This window comes from Trachurus trachurus (genome assembly GCF_905171665.1).
Source record: "Trachurus trachurus genome assembly, chromosome: 11".
Taxonomy (NCBI): Eukaryota; Metazoa; Chordata; class Actinopteri; order Carangiformes; family Carangidae; genus Trachurus; species Trachurus trachurus.
In genome coordinates this window covers 33,296,765-33,322,040 of record NC_139904.1, presented here as the reverse complement: position 1 = coordinate 33,322,040, position 25,276 = coordinate 33,296,765, and the positions used below count along the sequence as shown (strand labels likewise).

The window sequence follows — 25,276 nt, the reverse complement described above, 5'->3', positions numbered from 1 at the left end:
CAACCAAACTTCTGCGTTGGACTCCCCTCGGACCCCCCGATGATATATCCGAGTTTGGAGAAATTTGAAGAAATTTTTTTTTTTGGTAAAAAAAAAACAAAAAAAACATGAAATTCGCCTGTTTGGTTTTTGGTCATTTTCTCCAAAACCACCGCCCCGATTTCAACCAAACTTCTGCGTTGGACTCCCCTCGGACCCCCCGATGATATATCCGAGTTTGGAGAAATTTGAAGAAATTTTTTTTTTTGGTCAAAAAAAAAAAAACGTAACCCTCCCCCCTGTCGTCTTTTCTAAAATGGCCTGTTTGGTTTTTGGTCATTTTCTCCAAAACCACCGCCCCGATTTCAACCAAACTTCTGCGTTGGACTCCCCTCGGACCCCCCGATGATATATCCGAGTTTGGAGAAATTTGAAGAATTTTTTTTTTTTTGGTCAAAAAAAAAAACCGCAACACTCCCCCCTGTCGTCTTTTTTAAAATGGCCTGTTTGGTTTTTGGTCATTTTCTCCAAAACCACCGCCCCGATTTCAACCAAACTTCTGCGTTGGACTCCCCTCGGACCCCCCGATGATATATCCGAGTTTGGAGAAATTTGAAGAAATTTTTTTTTTTTGGTCAAAAAAAAAAAACGTAACACTCCCCCCTGTCGTCTTTTTTAAAATGGCCTGTTTGGTTTTTGGTCATTTTCTCCAAAACCACCGCCCCGATTTCAACCAAACTTCTGCGTCGGACTCCCCTCAGACCCCCCGATGATATATCCGAGTTTGGAGAAATTTGAAGAAATTTTTTTTTTTTGGTCAAAAAAAAAAAAACGTAACACTCCCCCCTGTCGTCTTTTTTAAAATGGCCTGTTTGGTTTTTGGTAATTTTCTCCAAAACCACCGCCCCGATTTCAACCAAACTTCTGCGATGGACTCCCCTCGGACCCCCCGATGATATATCCGAGTTTGGAGAAATTTGAAGAAATTTTTTTTTTTTGGTCAAAAAAAAAAAAACGTAACCCTCCCCCCTGTCGTCTTTTTTAAAATGGCCTGTTTGGTTTTTGGTCATTTTCTCCAAAACCACCGCCCCGATTTCAACCAAACTTCTGCGTTGGACTCCCCTCGGACCCCCCGATGATATATCCGAGTTTGGAGAAATTTGAAGAAATTTTTTTTTTTTGGTCAAAAAAAAAAAACGTAACACTCCCCCCTGTCGTCTTTTTTAAAATGGCCTGTTTGGTTTTTGGTCATTTTCTCCAAAACCACCGCCCCGATTTCAACCAAACTTCTGCGTTGGACTCCCCTCGGACCCCCCGATGATATATCCGAGTTTGGAGAAATTTGAAGAAATTTTTTTTTTTGGTCAAAAAAAACAAAAAAAACATGAAATTCGCCTGTTTGGTTTTTGGTCATTTTCTCCAAAACCACAGCCCCGATTTCAACCAAACTTCTGCGTTGGACTCCCCTCGGACCCCCCGATGATATATCCGAGTTTGGAGAAATTTGAAGAATTTTTTTTTTTTGGTCAAAAAAAAAAAAACGTAACACTCCCCCCTGTCGTCTTTTTTAAAATGGCCTGTTTGGTTTTTGGTCATTTTCTCCAAAACCACCGCCCCGATTTCAACCAAACTTCTGCGTTGGACTCCCCTCGGACCCCCCGATGATATATCCGAGTTTGGAGAAATTTGAAGAAATTTTTTTTTTTTGGTCAAAAAAAAAAAAACGTAACACTCCCCCCTGTCGTCTTTTTTAAAATGGCCTGTTTGGTTTTTGGTCATTTTCTCCAAAACCACCGCCCCGATTTCAACCAAACTTCTGCGTTGGACTCCCCTCGGACCCCCCGATGATATATCCGAGTTTGGAGAAATTTGAAGAAATTTTTTTTTTTGGTCAAAAAAAACAAAACGTAACACTCCCCCCTGTCGTCTTTTTTAAAATGGCCTGTTTGGTTTTTGGTCATTTTCTCCAAAACCACCGCCCCGATTTCAACCAAACTTCTGCGTTGGACTCCCCTCGGACCCCCCGATGATATATCCGAGTTTGGAGAAATTTGAAGAAATTTTTTTTTTTGGTAAAAAACAAACAAACCGTAACCCTCCCCCCTGTCGTCTTTTTTAAAATGGCCTGTTTGGTTTTTGGTCATTTTCTCCAAAACCACCGCCCCGATTTCAACCAAACTTCTGCGTTGGACTCCCCTCGGACCCGCCGATGATATATCCGAGTTTGGAGAAATTTGAAGAAATTTTTTTTTTTTGGTCAAAAAAAAAAAACGTAACACTCCCCCCTGTCGTCTTTTTTAAAATGGCCTGTTTGGTTTTTGGTCATTTTCACTAAACCAACCGCCCCTATTTCAACCAAACTTCTGCGTTGGACTCCCCTCGGACCCCCCGATGATATATCCGAGTTTGGAGAAATTTGAAGAAAATTTTTTTTTTGGTCAAAAAAAACAAAAAAAACATGAAATTCGCCTGTTTGGTTTTTGGTCATTTTCTCCAAAACCACCTCCCCGATTTCAACCAAACTTCTGTGTTGGACTCCCCTCGGACCCCCCAATGATATATCCGAGTTTGGAGAAATTTGAAGAAATTTTTTTTTTTGGTCAAAAAAAACAAAAAAAACATGAAATTCGCCTGTTTGGTTTTTGGTCATTTTCTCCAAAACCACCGCCCCGATTTCAACCAAACTTCTGCGTTGGACTCCCCTCGGACCCCCCGATGATATATCCGAGTTTGGAGAAATTTGAAGAAATTTTTTTTTTTTGGTCAAAAAAAAAAAAACGTAACCCTCCCCCCTGTCGTCTTTTTTAAAATGGCCTGTTTGGTTTTTGGTCATTTTCTCCAAAACCACCGCCCCGATTTCAACCAAACTTCTGCGTTGGACTCCCCTCGGACCCCCCGATGATATATCCGAGTTTGGAGAAATTTGAAGAAAATTTTTTTTTTTGGTCAAAAAAAACAAAAAAAACATGAAATTCGCCTGTTTGGTTTTTGGTCATTTTCTCCAAAACCACAGCCCCGATTTCAACCAAACTTCTGCGTTGGACTCCCCTCGGACCCCCCGATGATATATCCGAGTTTGGAGAAATTTGAAGAAATTTTTTTTTTTGGTCAAAAAAAACAAAAAAAACATGAAATTCGCCTGTTTGGTTTTTGGTCATTTTCTCCAAAACCACAGCCCCGATTTCAACCAAACTTCTGCGTTGGACTCCCCTCGGACCCCCCGATGATATATCCGAGTTTGGAGAAATTTGAAGAAATTTTTTTTTTTTGGTCAAAAAAAAAAAAACGTAACCCTCCCCCCTGTCGTCTTTTTTAAAATGGCCTGTTTGGTTTTTGGTCATTTTCTCCAAAACCACCACCCCGATTTCAACCAAACTTCTGCGTTGGACTCCCCTCGGACCCCCCGATGATATATCCGAGTTTGGAGAAATTTGAAGAAAAATTTTTTTTTGGTCAAAAAAAAAAAAACGTAACCCTCCCCCCTGTCGTCTTTTTTAAAATGGCCTGTTTGGTTTTTGGTCATTTTCTCCAAAACCACCGCCCCGATTTCAACCAAACTTCTGCGTTGGACTCCCCTCGGACCCCCCGATGATATATCCGAGTTTGGAGAAATTTGAAGAAAATTTTTTTTTTTGGTCAAAAAAAACAAAACGTAACACTCCCCCCTGTCGTCTTTTTTAAAATGGCCTGTTTGGTTTTTGGTCATTTTCACAAAACCACCGCCCCTATTTCAACCAAACTTCTGCGTTGGACTCCCCTCGGACCCCCCGATGATATATCCGAGTTTGGAGAAATTTGAAGAAAATTTTTTTTTTGGTCAAAAAAAACAAAAAAAACATGAAATTCGCCTGTTTGGTTTTTGGTCATTTTCTCCAAAACCACCTCCCCGATTTCAACCAAACTTCTGTGTTGGACTCCCCTCGGACCCCCCGATGATATATCCGAGTTTGGAGAAATTTGAAGAAACTTTTTTTTTTTGGTCAAAAAAAACAAAAAAAACATGAAATTCGCCTGTTTGGTTTTTGGTCATTTTCTCCAAAACCACCGCCCCGATTTCAACCAAACTTCTGCGTTGGACTCCCCTCGGACCCCCCGATGATATATCCGAGTTTGGAGAAATTTGAAGAAATTTTTTTTTTTTGGTCAAAAAAAAAAAAACGTAACCCTCCCCCCTGTCGTCTTTTTTAAAATGGCCTGTTTGGTTTTTGGTCATTTTCTCCAAAACCACCGCCCCGATTTCAACCAAACTTCTGCGTTGGACTCCCCTCGGACCCCCCGATGATATATCCGAGTTTGGAGAAATTTGAAGAAATTTTTTTTTTTGGTCAAAAAAAACAAAAAAAACATGAAATTCGCCTGTTTGGTTTTTGGTCATTTTCTCCAAAACCACAGCCCCGATTTCAACCAAACTTCTGCGTTGGACTCCCCTCGGACCCCCCGATGATATATCCGAGTTTGGAGAAATTTGAAGAAATTTTTTTTTTTGGTCAAAAAAAACAAAAAAAACATGAAATTCGCCTGTTTGGTTTTTGGTCATTTTCTCCAAAACCACCGCCCCGATTTCAACCAAACTTCTGCGTTGGACTCCCCTCGGACCCCCCGATGATATATCCGAGTTTGGAGAAATTTGAAGAAATTTTTTTTTTTTGGTCAAAAAAAAAAAAACGTAACCCTCCCCCCTGTCGTCTTTTTTAAAATGGCCTGTTTGGTTTTTGGTCATTTTCTCCAAAACCACCGCCCCGATTTCAACCAAACTTCTGCGTTGGACTCCCCTCGGACCCCCCGATGATATATCCGAGTTTGGAGAAATTTGAAGAAATTTTTTTTTTTGGTCAAAAAAAAAAAAAACGTAACCCTCCCCCCTGTCGTCTTTTTTAAAATGGCCTGTTTGGTTTTTGGTCATTTTCTCCAAAACCACCGCCCCGATTTCAACCAAACTTCTGCGTTGGACTCCCCTCGGACCCCCCGATGATATATCCGAGTTTGGAGAAATTTGAAGAAATTTTTTTTTTTTGGTCAAAAAAAAAAAACGTAACACTCCCCCCTGTCGTCTTTTTTAAAATGGCCTGTTTGGTTTTTGGTCATTTTCTCCAAAACCACCGCCCCGATTTCAACCAAACTTCTGCGTTGGACTCCCCTCGGACCCCCCGATGATATATCCGAGTTTGGAGAAATTTGAAGAATTTTTTTTTTTTTGGTCAAAAAAAAAAAACGTAACACTCCCCCCTGTCGTCTTTTTTAAAATGGCCTGTTTGGTTTTTGGTCATTTTCTCAAAACCACCGCCCCGATTTCAACCAAACTTCTGCGTTGGACTCCCCTCGGACCCCCCGATGATATATCCGAGTTTGGAGAAATTTGAAGAAAATTTTTTTTTTGGTCAAAAAAAACAAAAAAAACATGAAATTCGCCTGTTTGGTTTTTGGTCATTTTCTCCAAAACCACCGCCCCGATTTCAACCAAACTTCTGCGTTGGACTCCCCTCGGACCCCCAATGATATATCCGAGTTTGGAGAAATTTGAAGAAACTTTTTTTTTTTGGTCAAAAAAAACAAAAAAAACATGAAATTCGCCTGTTTGGTTTTTGGTCATTTTCTCCAAAACCACCGCCCCGATTTCAACCAAACTTCTGCGTTGGACTCCCCTCGGACCCCCCGATGATATATCCGAGTTTGGAGAAATTTGAAGAATTTTTTTTTTTTTGGTCAAAAAAAAAAAACGTAACACTCCCCCCTGTCGTCTTTTTTAAAATGGCCTGTTTGGTTTTTGGTAATTTTCTCCAAAACCACCGCCCCGATTTCAACCAAACTTCTGCGTTGGACTCCCCTCGGACCCCCCGATGATATATCCGAGTTTGGAGAAATTTGAAGAAATTTTTTTTTTTGGTAAAAAAAAACAAAAAAAACATGAAATTCGCCTGTTTGGTTTTTGGTCATTTTCTCCAAAACCACCGCCCCGATTTCAACCAAACTTCTGCGTCGGACTCCCCTCAGACCCCCCGATGATATATCCGAGTTTGGAGAAATTTGAAGAAATTTTTTTTTTTTGGTAAAAAAAAAAAAAACGTAACACTCCCCCCTGTCGTCTTTTTTAAAATGGCCTGTTTGGTTTTTGGTCATTTTCTCCAAAACCACCGCCCCGATTTCAACCAAACTTCTGCGTTGGACTCCCCTCGGACCCCCCGATGATATATCCGAGTTTGGAGAAATTTGAAGAAATTTTTTTTTTTGGTCAAAAAAAAAAAAAACGTAACCCTCCCCCCTGTCGTCTTTTTTAAAATGGCCTGTTTGGTTTTTGGTCATTTTCTCCAAAACCACCGCCCCGATTTCAACCAAACTTCTGCGTTGGACTCCCCTCGGACCCCCCGATGATATATCCGAGTTTGGAGAAATTTGAAGAATTTTTTTTTTTTTTGGTCAAAAAAAAAAAACGTAACACTCCCCCCTGTCGTCTTTTTTAAAATGGCCTGTTTGGTTTTTGGTCATTTTCTCCAAAACCACCGCCCCGATTTCAACCAAACTTCTGCGTTGGACTCCCCTCGGACCCCCCGATGATATATCCGAGTTTGGAGAAATTTGAAGAAATTTTTTTTTTTTGGTCAAAAAAAAACAAAACGTAACCCTCCCCCCTGTCGTCTTTTTTAAAATGGCCTGTTTGGTTTTTGGTCATTTTCTCCAAAACCACCGCCCCGATTTCAACCAAACTTCTGCGTTGGACTCCCCTCGGACCCCCCGATGATATATCCGAGTTTGGAGAAATTTGAAGAAATTTTTTTTTTTGGTCAAAAAAAACAAAAAAAAAATGAAATTCGCCTGTTTGGTTTTTGGTCATTTTCTCCAAAACCACCGCCCCGATTTCAACCAAACTTCTGCGTTGGACTCCCCTCGGACCCCCCGATGATATATCCGAGTTTGGAGAAATTTGAAGAAATTTTTTTTTTTTGGTCAAAAAAAACAAAAACGTAACCCTCCCCCCTGTCGTCTTTTTTAAAATGGCCTGTTTGGTTTTTGGTCATTTTCTCCAAAACCACCGCCCCGATTTCAACCAAACTTCTGCGTTGGACTCCCCTCGGACCCCCCGATGATATATCCGAGTTTGGAGAAATTTGAAGAAATTTTTTTTTTTTGGTCAAAAAAAAAAAAAACGTAACACCCCCCCCTGTCGTCTTTTTTAAAATGGCCTGTTTGGTTTTTGGTCATTTTCTCCAAAACCACCGCCCCGATTTCAACCAAACTTCTGCGTTGGACTCCCCTCGGACCCCCCGATGATATATCCGAGTTTGGAGAAATTTGAAGAATTTTTTTTTTTTGGTCAAAAAAAAAAAAACGTAACACCCCCCCTGTCGTCTTTTTTAAAATGGCCTGTTTGGTTTTTGGTCATTTTCTCCAAAACCACCGCCCCGATTTCAACCAAACTTCTGCGTTGGACTCCCCTCGGACCCCCCGATGATATATCCGAGTTTGGAGAAATTTGAAGAATTTTTTTTTTTTTGGTCAAAAAAAAAAAAGAAAACATGAAATTCGCCTGTTTGGTTTTTGGTCATTTTCTCCAAAACCACCGCCCCGATTTCAACCAAACTTCTGCGTTGGACTCCCCTCGGACCCCCCGATGATATATCCGAGTTTGGAGAAATTTGAAGATTTTTTTTTTTTTGGTCAAAAAAAAAAAAGAAAACATGAAATTCGCCTGTTTGGTTTTTGGTCATTTTCTCCAAAACCACCGCCCCGATTTCAACCAAACTTCTGCGTTGGACTCCCCTCGGACCCCCCGATGATATATCCGAGTTTGGAGAAATTTGAAGAAATTTTTTTTTTTTGGTCAAAAAAAAAAAAAACGTAACACCCCCCCCTGTCGTCTTTTTTAAAATGGCCTGTTTGGTTTTTGGTCATTTTCTCCAAAACCACCGCCCCGATTTCAACCAAACTTCTGCGTTGGACTCCCCTCGGACCCCCCGATGATATATCCGAGTTTGGAGAAATTTTAAGAATTTTTTTTTTTTGGTCAAAAAAAAAAAAGAAAACATGAAATTCGCCTGTTTGGTTTTTGGTCATTTTCTCCAAAACCACCGCCCCGATTTCAACCAAACTTCTGCGTTGGACTCCCCTCGGACCCCCCGATGATATATCCGAGTTTGGAGAAATTTGAAGAATTTTTTTTTTTTTGGTCAAAAAAAAAAAACGTAACACTCCCCCCTGTCGTCTTTTTTAAAATGGCCTGTTTGGTTTTTGGTAATTTTCTCCAAAACCACCGCCCCGATTTCAACCAAACTTCTGCGTTGGACTCCCCTCGGACCCCCCGATGATATATCCGAGTTTGGAGAAATTTGAAGAAATTTTTTTTTTTGGTGAAAAAAAACAAAAAAAACATGAAATTCGCCTGTTTGGTTTTTGGTCATTTTCTCCAAAACCACCGCCCCGATTTCAACCAAACTTCTGCGTCGGACTCCCCTCAGACCCCCCGATGATATATCCGAGTTTGGAGAAATTTGAAGAAATTTTTTTTTTTTGGTAAAAAAAAAAAAACGTAACACTCCCCCCTGTCGTCTTTTTTAAAATGGCCTGTTTGGTTTTTGGTCATTTTCTCCAAAACCACCGCCCCGATTTCAACCAAACTTCTGCGTTGGACTCCCCTCGGACCCCCCGATGATATATCCGAGTTTGGAGAAATTTGAAGAAATTTTTTTTTTTGGTCAAAAAAAAAAAAAACGTAACCCTCCCCCCTGTCGTCTTTTTTAAAATGGCCTGTTTGGTTTTTGGTCATTTTCTCCAAAACCACCGCCCCGATTTCAACCAAACTTCTGCGTTGGACTCCCCTCGGACCCCCCGATGATATATCCGAGTTTGGAGAAATTTGAAGAATTTTTTTTTTTTTTGGTCAAAAAAAAAAAACGTAACACTCCCCCCTGTCGTCTTTTTTAAAATGGCCTGTTTGGTTTTTGGTCATTTTCTCCAAAACCACCGCCCCGATTTCAACCAAACTTCTGCGTTGGACTCCCCTCGGACCCCCCGATGATATATCCGAGTTTGGAGAAATTTGAAGAAATTTTTTTTTTTTGGTCAAAAAAAAACAAAACGTAACCCTCCCCCCTGTCGTCTTTTTTAAAATGGCCTGTTTGGTTTTTGGTCATTTTCTCCAAAACCACCGCCCCGATTTCAACCAAACTTCTGCGTTGGACTCCCCTCGGACCCCCCGATGATATATCCGAGTTTGGAGAAATTTGAAGAAATTTTTTTTTTTGGTCAAAAAAAACAAAAAAAAAATGAAATTCGCCTGTTTGGTTTTTGGTCATTTTCTCCAAAACCACAGCCCCGATTTCAACCAAACTTCTGCGTTGGACTCCCCTCGGACCCCCCGATGATATATCCGAGTTTGGAGAAATTTGAAGAAATTTTTTTTTTTTGGTCAAAAAAAACAAAAACGTAACCCTCCCCCCTGTCGTCTTTTTTAAAATGGCCTGTTTGGTTTTTGGTCATTTTCTCCAAAACCACCGCCCCGATTTCAACCAAACTTCTGCGTTGGACTCCCCTCGGACCCCCCGATGATATATCCGAGTTTGGAGAAATTTGAAGAAATTTTTTTTTTTTGGTCAAAAAAAAAAAAAACGTAACACCCCCCCCTGTCGTCTTTTTTAAAATGGCCTGTTTGGTTTTTGGTCATTTTCTCCAAAACCACCGCCCCGATTTCAACCAAACTTCTGCGTTGGACTCCCCTCGGACCCCCCGATGATATATCCGAGTTTGGAGAAATTTGAAGAATTTTTTTTTTTTGGTCAAAAAAAAAAAAAACGTAACACCCCCCCCTGTCGTCTTTTTTAAAATGGCCTGTATGGTTTTTGGTCATTTTCTCCAAAACCACCGCCCCGATTTCAACCAAACTTCTGCGTTGGACTCCCCTCGGACCCCCCGATGATATATCCGAGTTTGGAGAAATTTGAAGAATTTTTTTTTTTTTGGTCAAAAAAAAAAAAGAAAACATGAAATTCGCCTGTTTGGTTTTTGGTCATTTTCTCCAAAACCACCGCCCCGATTTCAACCAAACTTCTGCGTTGGACTCCCCTCGGACCCCCCGATGATATATCCGAGTTTGGAGAAATTTGAAGATTTTTTTTTTTTTTGGTCAAAAAAAAAAAAGAAAACATGAAATTCGCCTGTTTGGTTTTTGGTCATTTTCTCCAAAACCACCGCCCCGATTTCAACCAAACTTCTGCGTTGGACTCCCCTCGGACCCCCCGATGATATATCCGAGTTTGGAGAAATTTGAAGAAATTTTTTTTTTTTGGTCAAAAAAAAAAAAAACGTAACACCCCCCCCTGTCGTCTTTTTTAAAATGGCCTGTTTGGTTTTTGGTCATTTTCTCCAAAACCACCGCCCCGATTTCAACCAAACTTCTGCGTTGGACTCCCCTCGGACCCCCCGATGATATATCCGAGTTTGGAGAAATTTTAAGAAAATGTTTTTTTTGGTCAAAAAAAAAAAAGAAAACATGAAATTCGCCTGTTTGGTTTTTGGTCATTTTCTCCAAAACCACCGCCCCGATTTCAACCAAACTTCTGCGTTGGACTCCCCTCGGACCCCCCGATGATATATCCGAGTTTGGAGAAATTTGAAGAAAATGTTTTTTTTGGTCAAAAAAAAAAAAGAAAACATGAAATTCGCCTGTTTGGTTTTTGGTCATTTTCTCCAAAACCACCGCCCCGATTTCAACCAAACTTCTGCGTTGGACTCCCCTCGGAACCCCCGATGATATATCCGAGTTTGGAGAAATTTGAAGAATTTTTTTTTTTTTGGTCAAAAAAAAAAAAGAAAACATGAAATTCGCCTGTTTGGTTTTTGGTCATTTTCTCCAAAACCACCGCCCCGATTTCAACCAAACTTCTGCGTTGGACTCCCCTCGGACCCCCCGATGATATATCCGAGTTTGGAGAAATTTGAAGAAAATGTTTTTTTTGGTCAAAAAAAAAAAAGAAAACATGAAATTCGCCTGTATGGTTTTTGGTCATTTTCTCCAAAACCACCGCCCCGATTTCAACCAAACTTCTGCGTTGGACTCCCCTCGGACCCCCCGATGATATATCCGAGTTTGGAGAAATTTGAAGAATTTTTTTTTGGTAACGCTTCCTTTTACAGTACGGTAATTACCAGGCAATTACCAGGTAATAAGATGTATTTACTAGGTAATAACCAGGTAATTAAATGCAATTTACATTGTAATTACCAAGTACTTACTAGGTAATTACCCAGTATTTATAGATATTTTTCCTGACTACTACCAGGCATTTACCCAATAATTTCCTGGTAGATACACAGTAATTGTCTATTGTAGATTTTAAACCCGGTAGTTAAAAATATTTACCGGATATTTATCTGGTAAATACCAACAAATTACCTGTATTTACCCAATAATTACCAGGTAGATATCCTGCAATTGCATATTGTAGACTATAAACCCACTGAATGTGTCTATATGTGACTTTGTTAGGGTGATAATAACTTAGATATTTACCTGGTAATTACCAGGTATTTACCCCAAATCATCACACGTTTACCTGGTAACTACCACTTATTTACGTGGTAGTTACCTGATATTTACCTGGTAAATATCAACTAGTTACCTAGTATTTACTAGAAATATACGGAAAACTACCAGGTATTTATCCAGGAATTATAGATTATGTATTACCAGTCAACCTGTGTAGTGACAGTGAGGGTATAACTTGCAACTATTTACCAAGTAATTACTTTCTAATTACCCAGTAGTTACAATTTACATTATCAGGTAAAACCTTGTGAATTACCCTGTAAGGAAGGTGGAACTGTACTGTAAAAGGAAGCGTGGTTTGTTTGAATGATATTACCATGTACTTTCCTGGTAACTGTAGATTATAATCCTCTGCCCCCCATCAGGGTGTATAATTTTGAACATGGTACCTGGTAAAAACTCTCATATCTACCTGATAATTAACAGGTAAATATCAGAGTTTTACAGAGTCGTTACCATGTAAGAAAAGTGTAATTGTACTGTAAAAGGAAGCGTGGTTTGTTTCAATGATATTACCATGTACTTTCCTGGTAACTGTAGATTATAATCCTGTGTAATTTTGAACATGGTACCTGGTAAAAACTCCCATATCTACCTGATAATTAACAGGTAAATATCAGAGTTTTACAGAGTAGTTACCATGTAAGAAAGGTGGAACTGTACTGTAAAAGGAAGCGTGGTTTGTTTCAATGATATTACTTTCCTGGTAACTGTAGATTATAATCCTGTGTAGTTTTGAACATGGTACCTGGCAAAAACTCCCATATCTCCCTGATAATTATCAGGTAAATATCAGGGTGATATCGGAGTTTTACAGAGTAGTTACCATGTAAGAAAGGTGGAACTGTACTGTAAAAGGAAGCGTGGTTTGTTTCAATGATATTACCATGTACTTTCCTGGTAACTGTAGATTATAATCCTCTACCACCCATCAGGGTGTTTTGAACATGGTACCTGGTAAAAACTCCAAGGTTGGGTTAAATATTTCGACCCAACAGATTGGGCTGAGATTTGGACGACCTCCAGCTTCAGAAAACAGTGTTTGGTAAGTAAACTTATAATTATTAGCCTACAGACTTGGTAGTTTAATGTGGTAGCCAATTAGTGTTACTTTAAAAACTTCACCTCACTCTGCGGCCAGGCATTGTTTCCTCGTGTTGCTTGCTTGCTAACTTGCTAGCTAGCTAGTTATTTTCACCTGATAAGATAGTTTCCAGCACAGCAGCAGCAGCATCAATTGTCAGGGCCGTGAAGGAAAGGAAATGACGGTAGCCTCCAGTCTTGTGTTTTAATTGACAGGAGGACCGTTGTGGTGAGTTGGGAAGTGGGTGTTAGCAGCGGATGCTAACTGCTAGCGCTAGTCGAAGTTAGCATCGAGCTAGCTCACCTTTCCTTTGCGATGCTGCTGCTGCTAAGAGGAAGAGACTTGCTACCAGCACTGGCTAACATCCAGGACATCTGGTGGTGCTAGTAGCCCTCCTACTCTGCTTCTGCTGCACATAGCCGTCTATCAAAGTCTATGAGTGTAGGGTGAGTGTTGTTTTCTGTTAGCCGTGTGTGTGTTGCTCGAACTGTTTTGCTTTGTCGTTAGTGGGGGGGGGGGGGGGGGGGGGGTGCGTAATGGACGTCACCATAGTGACTAGCAGCAGAGACGTTTTGCTAGCAGTGCTTGTTGGTGCTAGGTTGGAGTATTTGGGTTTGCTATTTTGAGATTATTGTGGTCTTTCTTTTCTCTGCCCACTACAGGACCCAGTATAACTGGTGAGAAGTGCTGGCAAATGACATTGTGGCCTCCTCTCATCGACACTCAAGGCATGGTGAGTAGTTTGTGTGTTGCCCTGTCTAAAATGCATAGCTATTTGATTTCGACTTCTGGCTAAAAATCAAGGAATCCCTCATCCCAGAATTCATATAGGGCCCTGATTAAAAATTAATGGAATAAATAGATATTTTCGAAAACATTATTGTAAAAATATAGTTCATGATTTGTTTCTACCACATGGGCATCAACAGGATGGGTATTTGAAGGGTTAAATGCAGAGATGCATAGTTTGTTGGCTGTGCACATACAGTATGGGCTACTGTACCCAGTGTACAGATTTTATATCTACCTGAGATGGCTGTTACATGTGCCTAAAGAAATGTGCTATGGGCTAAGACTCCAGATACAGTGTCTGGTACAGCATTACCCCACCAAACATTAGACGTCTGATGGACGTGCAGATCATGTCTATATTGCGTCCGTCGGTCCAAGACCAATTCTGGACGCCTAAACGACGTCCAAACTAGGTCCAATATTTGGACGTCTAATCATGACCCTTCTTGGACGTCAATATGCAGTTAAACATTTGGACGTCAGGCTTGGTCACTTTTTTTGGACGTCTAAGACAGGTGCAGGAAATTGACATGATTAATGATTGTAGTAGTTTTAGTAATAGTAGTAGTGGACAAATAACAATATTGTTATCAACATGATTAATAAATACGAATATATATTGTTTGTGATTAAACATTATAAGAGACGTCCAAACAACGTCTTGTCTACGTCATTTTTATATGTCTAATTTTGGACCCCTGAAGGTGCAGACTGTTACTCCAGATGACGTCCAAATGTGGGCATTGTAGACATCTTTTCTATGTTCAATTTAAACTCATTTAAGACATTGTTGTTCTTGAGTACATGTGATATTTTGTTATTTTACATCTTTGTTTTTCCTACTGTTTTTTTTTTCAATTTCATTTCATTTTATTTCAATTAATTAATTAATTAATTTATATATTTTAATTTATATATTTTGAAATGAAATTTGTGGGAGATTATAGGCTTCAGAAAATAATTTCACCCGATCATGGTTCATAAGAGTAGGGAGAAGTAAATATAATTCTGAACAGTCTTTGATAAGAGCCTTTATTATTTAAACTAGTCAAAGGCACTCTGATTGGCTGAGGCAGCATGTGATGATCATACTCTGATTGGCTGAGGCACCAGCAAACGGCACTCTGATTGGCTGAGGAAATACACCAAGCAACTGGCGCGTTTCTTCTCTACTGCAGAAGCAGGCTGTGGTCAACATAACGCTTTGGTTACAACAACATCGTTTTCCACTAAGTGGAAGGTAAGTTTGCTTGGTTTAGTTGATTTTATGTTTACTGTATGCATTTATAGTGTCAGTTTCTTTCCGGCGCCCATTTTAATGTGTCGTTCACACAAGACGCGCTGCGGCGTGCACCTTCACGGCCCGGTGTCTGGTCTATTTGCTGTAATGAGTAGCTATGAGGACTGTTGTGGTAAAAGGGGAGTGGTAGTTGCGGATGCTAGCCGCCACCGCTAGTTAGCATCGGGCTAGCGGAAGTTAGCATCGTGCTAGCGGAAATTAGCATCGGGCTAGCGGATAGCATCCACTGCTTGCACTCACTAGCATCCAGGACAGCAGTGCTAGCTCCTCCTGGGCTCTGTCATACACACAAGCTGCCCCACTAGCTACTCTTCCTGGGTTCTGTTTCACAGTGTGTTGTGTAAAATACATTAAAGCTGTTGTTACATGACAAAATGTGTAAAGTAAAAGTTCAAGGTGTATGAATACTTTTGCAAAGCACTGTATCATTCACATTTATTTATAAATGTTTTTTTCCCCTATAGGCTCTTCACTAATGCCCTGATGGTGACATCTAATATGAAGGGAGAAGACAAAGGTTTATAGAGCAATACAAGGTAAGCCCATATGTCATATCTTAACATTTGCTGAGATGGTTTTGTATGAATCCAGTATTGGTAGTGGAGACACAGGCAACATATTTTTGCTTACAAATCTGCAGGTTGTCTTTGCATATTTCTAATTATTTGTCTTCTTTTTCTCCTTGTGCAGATGGAGCCATACATTTTGATGACACAGCCACAGAGGACTCCATAAAGACACATGCTGGAGGAGAGGGATGCACAGCAGTCACCCAGGACTGATTATCCATTGTGGAGAATCTTGTCACAGTTTTGTATCACTTTTGTACATGTCTTTTCTGTGTTAAGTATGCAGTAGTTGGTTCTGATTTGTAATTCTCCTCAAAACACATTGAGTTTATCACTTTAATCTTTATTGTGTTATATTTGTTGTTGTGCTACAGACCCAAGCAAGGTGGGCTGTGTAACTTTATGTATTTATTATTATTTTACCAGCAGTATTGATTTCAACAGATACCAATAACTTTATTAGAATGACATGTTTGTGCCAGTGATTAAGAAAATAAAGATGGAAATAAATGAATGGGGATTGAATTGTGATTTATTGGTAAACCTGTGTATAACTGTAGTCCCATATGTTAACAGGAGGTGGAGGATCTGTTTCCTGTTAACTTTCCTGTAGCTTCATCTGGCTCAGCAGCAGGTTTGAACTGGAAATGCATTACACCTTTGCATGCGTTTCCAGGTAATCTGCTGCTGAGAAAACCAAATGAAGCTATAGGAAAGTGAACTGGAACAGTCTGACACCTTCTGAAATGGGACTACAGTTATGCACAGAGCCTAGAAGCAGTATAAAAACAATGTCTAAAATTAGTTAAAATTTGACGTCGAAATGACCACATTTGGACGTCAAATAGCCCTCATGCGGCGGTCCTGTGGACGTTCAGTAGATGTCAGTTTAAATTTTGACGCAGAAAAGACGTCTATAATGACCACATTTGGACAACAAATGGCCCTTATACGGCGGTCCTGTGGACGTCAATACTGGACGTTCAGTAGACGTCGGAAAAAGACGTCGTCTGGAGTAACAGTCTGCACCTTCAGGGGACCAAAATTAGACGTGCAAAAATGACTTAGAAAAGACGTCGTTTGGACGTCTCTTTGCTCAGTGGGACCTGTAGAGATGAACCTAACCTGTTGTACAAACTAATTTTTGAATCTTGTTTTTTCTTTTTCTTTATTCTTCAGCCTGGAACAAACATGGTGCAGTACCTGGCGACCACAAGCAGTAGCACAGAATACCTGTATGTCCTCATGCTAGGGAGAAGCATCACTGGGATAGCCTTGGAGCACCCATCTCTGTTGGGTGGGGTGGGGTGTGGATAGGTTATAGTTTTTACGGATGTAATTTGCCAAAATGTGTAGACTGGACATGTGAAGGAGGCAAAAAGCTCTGCACTTTGTGTTTTTCTTTTCATTTTCTTTTTTAATATGCAAGTTATTGTATGTTTAGCACTTAAAGGGATAGGCCAGCATTTTTTTTCCGTGTCTTGCCTCACTCCCGAGTCCATGACCAGCAGATAGACACCATCCTTTTGACTTTGCGTGCAGTAACAAGGCAGAGCCCCTATCGTCCGTAATTAGCTTTGCTTAAACGCTGTAAGTGTATGGGTAGTGTTAGCCTGCCTCCTACCTGAGCCGAAATCAGCAGTCAGAAGCTGATTTCATTTTAGCTCTAAACTCTGTAAATATATCACTTTATCGACATTTCAAACATTTTTAGGTGAGAAAGTAGACGTTTAGATCAGCAGTGTGTCGTTAATTTGTCAAAATACCAGCTGTGGTTTACAATTTTGTTAGGACAAATTCGGCGCTACTCAAGCTGCGGTGTGACCAACCAAACACCGGTTGCTCTTTACATACAGAAAACCATGACGATATAATTTGTGCTTTTTAGGGATGCAAACAATTAATCGACTATCGATTAATTGTCGATAAGAATTTAATCGATTAAATTAAATTACTTGCAATTAATCGTTCCTTTTCAATGGGAGTTTTACTGTGAAATGTAAACAAGCAAAGCCGACATAATGTAGCGGATCTCTGTGTAAACGTGTGCAGCGCAGCGCACTGCAGCACTCAAGGGAGAGAGGGAGAGGAGGTGAAAAGAGACAACAACACCTGTTGTAGCTTTACGGGACTCAGGCTGTACCATCGCTAACACACAGACGACCAGTGAGTAACGAGTCAAAAAGCCGCCGACACGGAGCTGCCTGAGGAGTTGTAATGCAGCCTGAACGCAGCTCAAACCCACGGTGCCTCAGCACGGCGACCAAGCTTTGATAAACACACCGGATCCGCGCTGGTTTACAGTATCCTTCCGTAGTTTAGCCGGTCGCTACCGGAGCTTAATTTAAAAAAAAAAGAAAAAGAGAAAAAAAAGCGCTCGTTGCGGTGCCGCGGAGAACAGCGCGTGTGTCCAAGCTGTGTTGGTTTATGTAACTTGAGGGGACAAATGAACCACATATTTATTGTCATGCATTGCTGACCTGGGCATTGTTTCTCATTAAATTAGAAAACCCTTTCCTATCATTCCCCTTTTCCGTGCATGCATGGTTGAAGGAGACTGGCTCGCATCCACACTCCCACTCCCTCCTGCGCCGACATGTCACCTTAAGTCACATAAACCTGTACGGGTGTGTGGACACAACCACCTATATTGTTGTCAGCGCCTCATCACCGCTGGTGTTTAAAAGGCTCCGTTCTTTCTGCAGTCAGGTTAAAGCGCACATCCGCCGTGTTGGTAAACAAATAGTCCCTCTGTATCAACGGAGGCAACCGTGCTTGAGCAGCTTGGGTTGGAGGTGGTGTGAGTGCGGGCCAGCGAGGGACAGAGGAGGGGGCATTAGAGCTTCAGCGCGGTACAGAACAACTGGCCCTAGTGTGAGTGCGCCCTTATCTGTGGCCGCTGCAGCGCCACACGGGCTTTGCCTTTCAGCAATCAAGCGCTGTTTTTGTCAATGTTAAAAACAATAACAGCAACAGCTGTCGGCAGCTGAGATCGCTGTGCCGTCACCATAGAAACGCAAGACGCATTACGGCTCATTAGCAAAATACCTTTCAATGGAAACACCCGCAAATGGCAATTGCACTTTTTCGAAGTTTCAGAAATATCGCTTTTATTTTGCAAAAATCTGTAATGGAAACGCAGCGGTGTCTCTCATCTCATCTCATTATGATAGGACTTCAACCTCAGAGCTCTATGTCCCAATAACGTGCTACTTAAACATTTTCATTGTGCTGTGCTCTTAAAATAAACTAACAAATACTAGTGTAAGTCCATAAGGAATGTTGATATTAAATTTTCCCCTAAAATTTAGGTTCTCAGGAAAATCGCCGCTTATCAATTAATCGATCATCGATCGATAAGGTCTATCAACTATCGATTAATGAATTACTCGATAATTTGCATCCCTAGTGCTTTTGTTTTGAAATAGGAAGCTAACCTACCCTCGATGTAGCTCGCTTGAACCAAAATAACCGTCTCTGCTTCAACCCTCCGTTTTGACCGATCTCGTCTTGTTAACGGCATTTGACCACTCAAGATGTCTTACCAGAGAGTTTTGTCAGCTCTGAGACGAAGATCGGCCCGCCGGTTTCCGTTTAGAGTTGCTGAAGAGTTTCTCTGATGACTTTAGGTGGAGGCAGGCTAACACTACCTATATACTTCCAGCGTTTGAGCTAAGCTAATTAGCGGTGCGCCAGCTCTGCCCGTATCTCCCTTGTTACTGCACGCACAGTTGAAAGGATGGTGTCTATCTGCCTGTCATGGACTCGAGAGTGAGACAGGACACACAAAAAAAATGTTTGCGTATACCTTTAAGAGTATTGAAGTTACTCTCTTCAAGTTCACTGGTTTGCAGATTAAGAGGATTAAAGTTAGTCTCTTTGACAGTTCACATGTTTTTGCCTATTTGTCACAGAGTGTAACAAAATGCATTGTATCTTTATGTAAAGGAAAGTACATGGTAATATCATTGAAACAAACCACGCTTCCTTTTACAGTACAGTTCCACCTTTCTTACATGGTAACTACTCTGTAAAACTCTGATATCACCCTGATATTTACCTGATAATTATCAGGGAGATATGGGAGTTTTTGCCAGGTACCATGTTCAAAACTCCACAGGATTATAATCTACAGTTACCAGGAAAGTACATGGTAATATCATTGAAACAAACCACGCTTCCTTTTACAGTACAGTTCCACCTTTCTTACATGGTAACTACTCTGTAAAACTCCGATATCACCCTGATATTTACCTGATAATTATCAGGGAGGTATGGGAGTTTTTGCCAGGTACCATGTTCAAAACTACACAGGATTATAATCTACAGTTACCAGGAAAGTACATGGTAATATCATTGAAACAAACCACGCTTCCTTTTACAGTACAGTTCCACCTTTCTTACATGGTAACTACTCTGTAAAACTCTGATATTTACCTGTTAATTATCAGGTAGATATGGGAGTTTTTACCAGGTACCATGTTCAAAATTACACAGGATTATAATCTACAGTTACCAGGAAAGTACATGGTAATATCATTGAAACAAACCACGCTTCCTTTTACAGTACAATTACACTTTTCTTACATGGTAACGACTCTGTAAAACTCTGATATTTACCTGTTAATTATCAGGTAGATATGGGAGTTTTTACCAGGTACCATGTTCAAAATTACACACCCTGATGGGGGGCAGAGGATTATAATCTACAGTTACCAGGAAAGTACATGGTAATATCATTCAAACAAACCACGCTTCCTTTTACAGTACAGTTCCACCTTCCTTACAGGGTAATTCACAAGGTTTTACCTGATAATGTAAATTGTAACTACTGGGTAATTAGAAAGTAATTACTTGGTAAATAGTTGCAAGTTATACCCTCACTGTCACTACACAGGTTGACTGGTAATACATAATCTATAATTCCTGGATAAATACCTGGTAGTTTTCCGTATATTTCTAGTAAATACTAGGTAACTAGTTGATATTTACCAGGTAAATATCAGGTAACTACCACGTAAATAAGTGGTAGTTACCAGGTAAACGTGTGATGATTTGGGGTAAATACCTGGTAATTACCAGGTAAATATCTAAGTTATTATCACCCTAACAAAGTCACATATAGACACATTCAGTGGGTTTATAGTCTACAATATGCAATTGCAGGATATCTACCTGGTAATTATTGGGTAAATACAGGTAATTTGTTGGTATTTACCAGATAAATATCCGGTAAATATTTTTAACTACCGGGTTTAAAATCTACAATAGACAATTACTGTGTATCTACCAGGAAATTATTGGGTAAATGCCTGGTAGTAGTCAGGAAAAATATCTATAAATACTGGGTAATTACCTAGTAAGTACTTGGTAATTACAATGTAAATGCATTTAATTACCTGGTTATTACCTAGTAAATACATCTTATTACCTGGTAATTGCCTGGTAATTACCGTACTGTAAAAGGAAGCGTTACCGTTGTTTCTTACATTGGGCACCGGTTCTCAGTGTATCAGATCAATCCTGGTTAAGTATATTAGTAAACTCATTATTGGTCACTCTGAGCTCGGACCTCCGGACCGCACAGCTGTTTCCTCCGGGGAGAGGTTCGGCCTCTGGCGTCGCTGTTTCCTCCGTCCATGTCCAAGTATAAAATGACAAACTTGCAGCGCGCATCACCCGCCGCGCAGTTAAAGGTGAGGAGAGGAGCTCATTTGATTGGTGAAGATCTGACTCGGCTGTGTCAAACCCACTCCACGCCTTTCTCTCCTCCTCCTGTCTCCCTCCCGCCCTCTCTCCTCCCTCTTTGCCGTTTGCGCCGGTGGGAGGGACGAGGGGAGGGTTTACGCTGGTCTAAGTCTGACTGCGCGGCCCACCAATCTTGCGAAAAGGACCTGGTCCACGCCCCGTTGGCGTGGCGAAGCTGCGCTGCACTTAGACTTCGCTCGGTCTAAGAAACTAGGGCCCTTAGTGTTGGTAACTATTCAACACACTGTAAAGGAAGAAAACATAGAGAAATGCATCATGGATACATTGATGGGTATCAATATAACATAGGAAAAATTTATTCACAATGCAATCATCAGTTCACTGTTACTGTTAGTGCATATTTGCTAATCAAAATGACTAGTGAGCTGTCGTTACTCCATTTTAATGCAATAACGGCACTTTGGTCCTTAAGTTCAGACAGTGGTTGGTATAGTTCACCTCAGGAGCATCCTGGCTACTCCCTCAGTCATTATCAAACATTTTTACTGTATAATTTTGGAGTAATTAAGCCTAGAAGTTGTCTTTTTTTTCTTGTTTTGTATAGGAAAAGTAGCATAACTTTGATCCATAAATTCTGACAATGGTTGGAGTTGACCCCAGGAGCATCCTTCTCCTTAAAGCAATACTTACCGATCTGGCATTTCACTCAGCACAGCACAAACATTTGAAAATCAACAGCTCCACCTCCCTCACAAGTCCCACCCACCTCTCCCTCCTGCGCAGCTCCACGAGCCCCCTCCCTCCCTGCTGCATGCGTTGGCATGGCAACGGTAAACAGAACAGGAACGCGAGTGAAACGGGAACAACACAAACAAACACAACACCGGAGTTTTAAACCGTATAAACGGACTCAGTGATGATGACTGATGAGTTTTATAATAAACTGTTGTTAGCCTACTGCTACTGGAGACACAGGGGAAGTGATTGTTACAGATTACAGTTCTCAACGAGCCGGGCTGGCGGCCGGACCAGCGCCACCTGATGCGCTGTCCGAGTCGAGCCGCGCCGGTCCGGAGTTCAACCGGGTCCGGACCGCTGAGAACTCACAGAGCTAACAGTAGCCTAGCCGTTAGCACAGAGCTAACAGTAGCCTAGCCCCCTAGCCGTTAGCACTGGATGCTTTATAGACACATGTGACTTCCTGTGTTTACGTATCACTCGGGGCTGCTCACTATCAACGTTACAATATCAGACATGAAACTCCGCGACCAGCTGCGGCTGCAGTTATTGGTCTTTTAAAAAACTATTTATTTCCAAAAACCTTCTTTCTTGTGTGTGTTGTGACTCTAGTCTCCTCTGCTCATGTCCTGCTACTGCTCTGTGTCAATAAGCGTTCTTCCTGGTCGGGAGGGGGGAGAGGAGGAGAGGGGTGCACAAAGTGATTACATATTAAGTAGGTTCGGTCGCTCGTCAAATCTTATTAATCGGACCGAATAATATTATTGGTCAGACTTTTCTCAGAATTATATGAAAATGAAAAAATTATGAGTTTTTAACCCTGTTGGGTTTCTCTTACATTTTAATGTATCATCAGATTATTAATAGCATTTTAACTTAGACAAAGAAATGTGCAAAAGTTCCAGAAAGGTAAGTATTGCTTTAAGTCAACTGCACCAACCATTGTCAGGACTCATGGGCCAAACCGATGTTACTGTATATTAGAAATTGAGTAATAGACCTTGCTCGTTGTAAATAAAAAGGGAACTGTAATTAACCCCCCCCCCCCTAAAAAAAAAAAAAAAAAAAAAGTCACTTTGTAGACATTACTCCTGAAATTGTTTTATTGCATCCTATCCTACAAATTAACCTACATTGTAAAAACTCTAAAATAAAGTGCACGGGAAAGAAAAAAAAAAAAGGAAATACATCTACAAAAAAGAGAGGGGGAAAGAAGCAAGTCGGACATGTCGCTGAGGAGGACGAACATTATACCGATGCTTACAGAATCGAAAATTAAGGGTCTAGGGCTGAATATTATCGGCGAGCGTGTGTGGGAGAATGTGAACGAGGAAGACGAAGAGGTGAGGTGCCTCATACGGGCACGACTGCCAGGCCGGAGCGGGGAAGCGGTGCTCACCTTACAAAGTGAGGAGGCGATTCAGCGGCTAAGAGCAGGTAGGCTTGCTAGTTAGTAATGGCTAGTTAGTAACCATCATTACTAATGGTTAGTAATGATATACAGTACAACAGCACTCCCTCTCGTGTGATATTGCTTAAATAACTAATTAAATTGTTTAAGGCAGTCGCCAAGACGCCAGATAGCGTAATGTTGTCCTGGAAAATGTGTTATTTTGATCTAAGACAGTGCTGAAGGAAGCTAACCACGTGTTGTCATTTCAGCAGAGAGAGCTCGAAAGAGAGAGCAAGAGCAGAGAGAGCAAGAAAGAGTCAGTGGACGGTAGGGCTGGGTATTGTGGCCAATTTCCTGAATCGATTCGATTTCGATTCCTAAGGTTCTAAATCGATTAATCACGATTCGATTCGATTCGATTTCATTAGAATCGATTCAATCTCCTCTTGAAAAATGAAAATGGCTCAACTCTGTGTTACAAAATACACTGTTCTTTATTTTTTTCTTTTCACCATAAACAACAGCTTTTAAGTGCAAACTTGTAAATGTGACAGTTTAAACTTGAACTGTAAATAAAACTGTTCCAATTCTCAAAAGGGCAATTTTGAAATTAGAAAGGAATTGCAAGTGAAAGTGAACTTGAACTGCAACATTCCATCACTGCAAATTGCGTTATTTAATTAATTTATAATTAAGGCATTGTTTCTTTAAGTGTAAAAATAATATTAATGGTAAAAAAAAAAAAAAAGTCAAGTCAAGTCTGCAGCAGCTAAAGCTCCCTCCCTCCCTCTTGAGGGAGGAAATGTGTAGAAACGGAGCCCATGGTAAATAAAGTGACAGTGAATGTGTGGAGCGGTTCCTGTGACGAGCCCGGCCCGGTCACGTCGCTTATCTCCAGAGTCCGGGCGTCATGTGTTATGATCCGACGGTCATAAAGTGGAAGAGAAAAGTCTCGAGCTGCTCGTGTCCCTCATTCTGCGGTAATAACACGTATCATACAGTATGTTGGCTCACCTACGGCTTGAGGAACATGCGGTTCCTGTAGATGTCTGTGTGTGTGTGCACACGCACACACACACAGCGTCGGAGCGCTCAAGTGAAACAATAACCTGCAGATCACCTGTCCTGAGCTGATGTGAACTCCGCTTGTAGTTTGGTTTGGTTTTTATTCATATCAAACACAGCAATAGCTACATTGCACAGCTACAAAGAGGAAGAAAGAAACTCCGCTGGTAGTTACTGTGAGTCAGAGCGTCAGACGTAACCGCGCCGCTGCTTCATCACGCACGAGACTACCGGGGGAAAAAATCGATCTCACGCGCCGTGAATCGATATTACAAAATTTAAATGAAATCGATCCAGAATCGATTAAATCGATTTTTTTACCCAGCCCTAGTGGACGGTTTGTATGTCCTTATGTAATCTATTAAAAATATAATGTTGAATAGGCTGTTATGGTTTGTTAACATTGCATGTTTTTCTTCACTAACAATGTAGCTAAATCTTCAAGCACATTACTCAATGTGGATGTTTTTTTGGTTGTTTGTTTTTTCCTATTGCAGTACTACCATGGAGGCTGTGGTGTTGTACAGCGACAGCCAAGACACGGATGCAGGGGGTAAGTTGTACTCTAAAGTTAATCTATTAGAGGTAATAATATTGTGTTTATTTGAAATAAGCTTTAACTATTACTGCAGTGCTGTAAATAACTTAATTAATTCATTAATTAATTAAAATAATCAAACTACAATGACTTTTTTTAAAAACAAATATCATAAGCACCATGTCATACACACTTTGTCAATGTCAATTGTGTAACAAACCATCACTTAATGCTTTCCTGCTGATAGTAATTTAAAAATATTATATGAAGTCACTGGTTAATGTACCTGCATATTTAAATTGTTACTTACTAAGAAATATATATATCAAAATCTTCTTTTTTTTCTTTTTTTTTTGACAGCTGCACCCTCTACACAGGTGGCCGTGGCGCCGACACATAGTGTGCGTCTTAAGAGCCTCAAACATGACAAAAAGGCTCTGTTGGAGAAGCGGGACAAATTACGGGAGGAGTTGTCCCAGTACATCGATGGAGCTGTGGCAGCTCATTTCCCCCTGACTGCTCCCAGTTTGACAAGTTAGTGCTACGTAGTTCTGATAGTGTTTAAATCAATTG

At 40.7% G+C, this 25,276-nt stretch overlaps 1 long non-coding RNA gene across 1 annotated transcript; it reads left to right on the top strand.

Annotated features, from left to right (window-relative positions):
- Window positions 1-14,527: 14,527 nt before the first annotated feature.
- Window positions 14,528-15,618, top strand: LOC310993370. The gene is made up of 3 exons (XR_014595734.1): window positions 14,528-14,631; window positions 15,156-15,227; window positions 15,382-15,618. It is a non-coding gene; the product is annotated as an uncharacterized lncRNA (long non-coding RNA).
- Window positions 15,619-25,276: the final 9,658 nt, after the last annotated feature.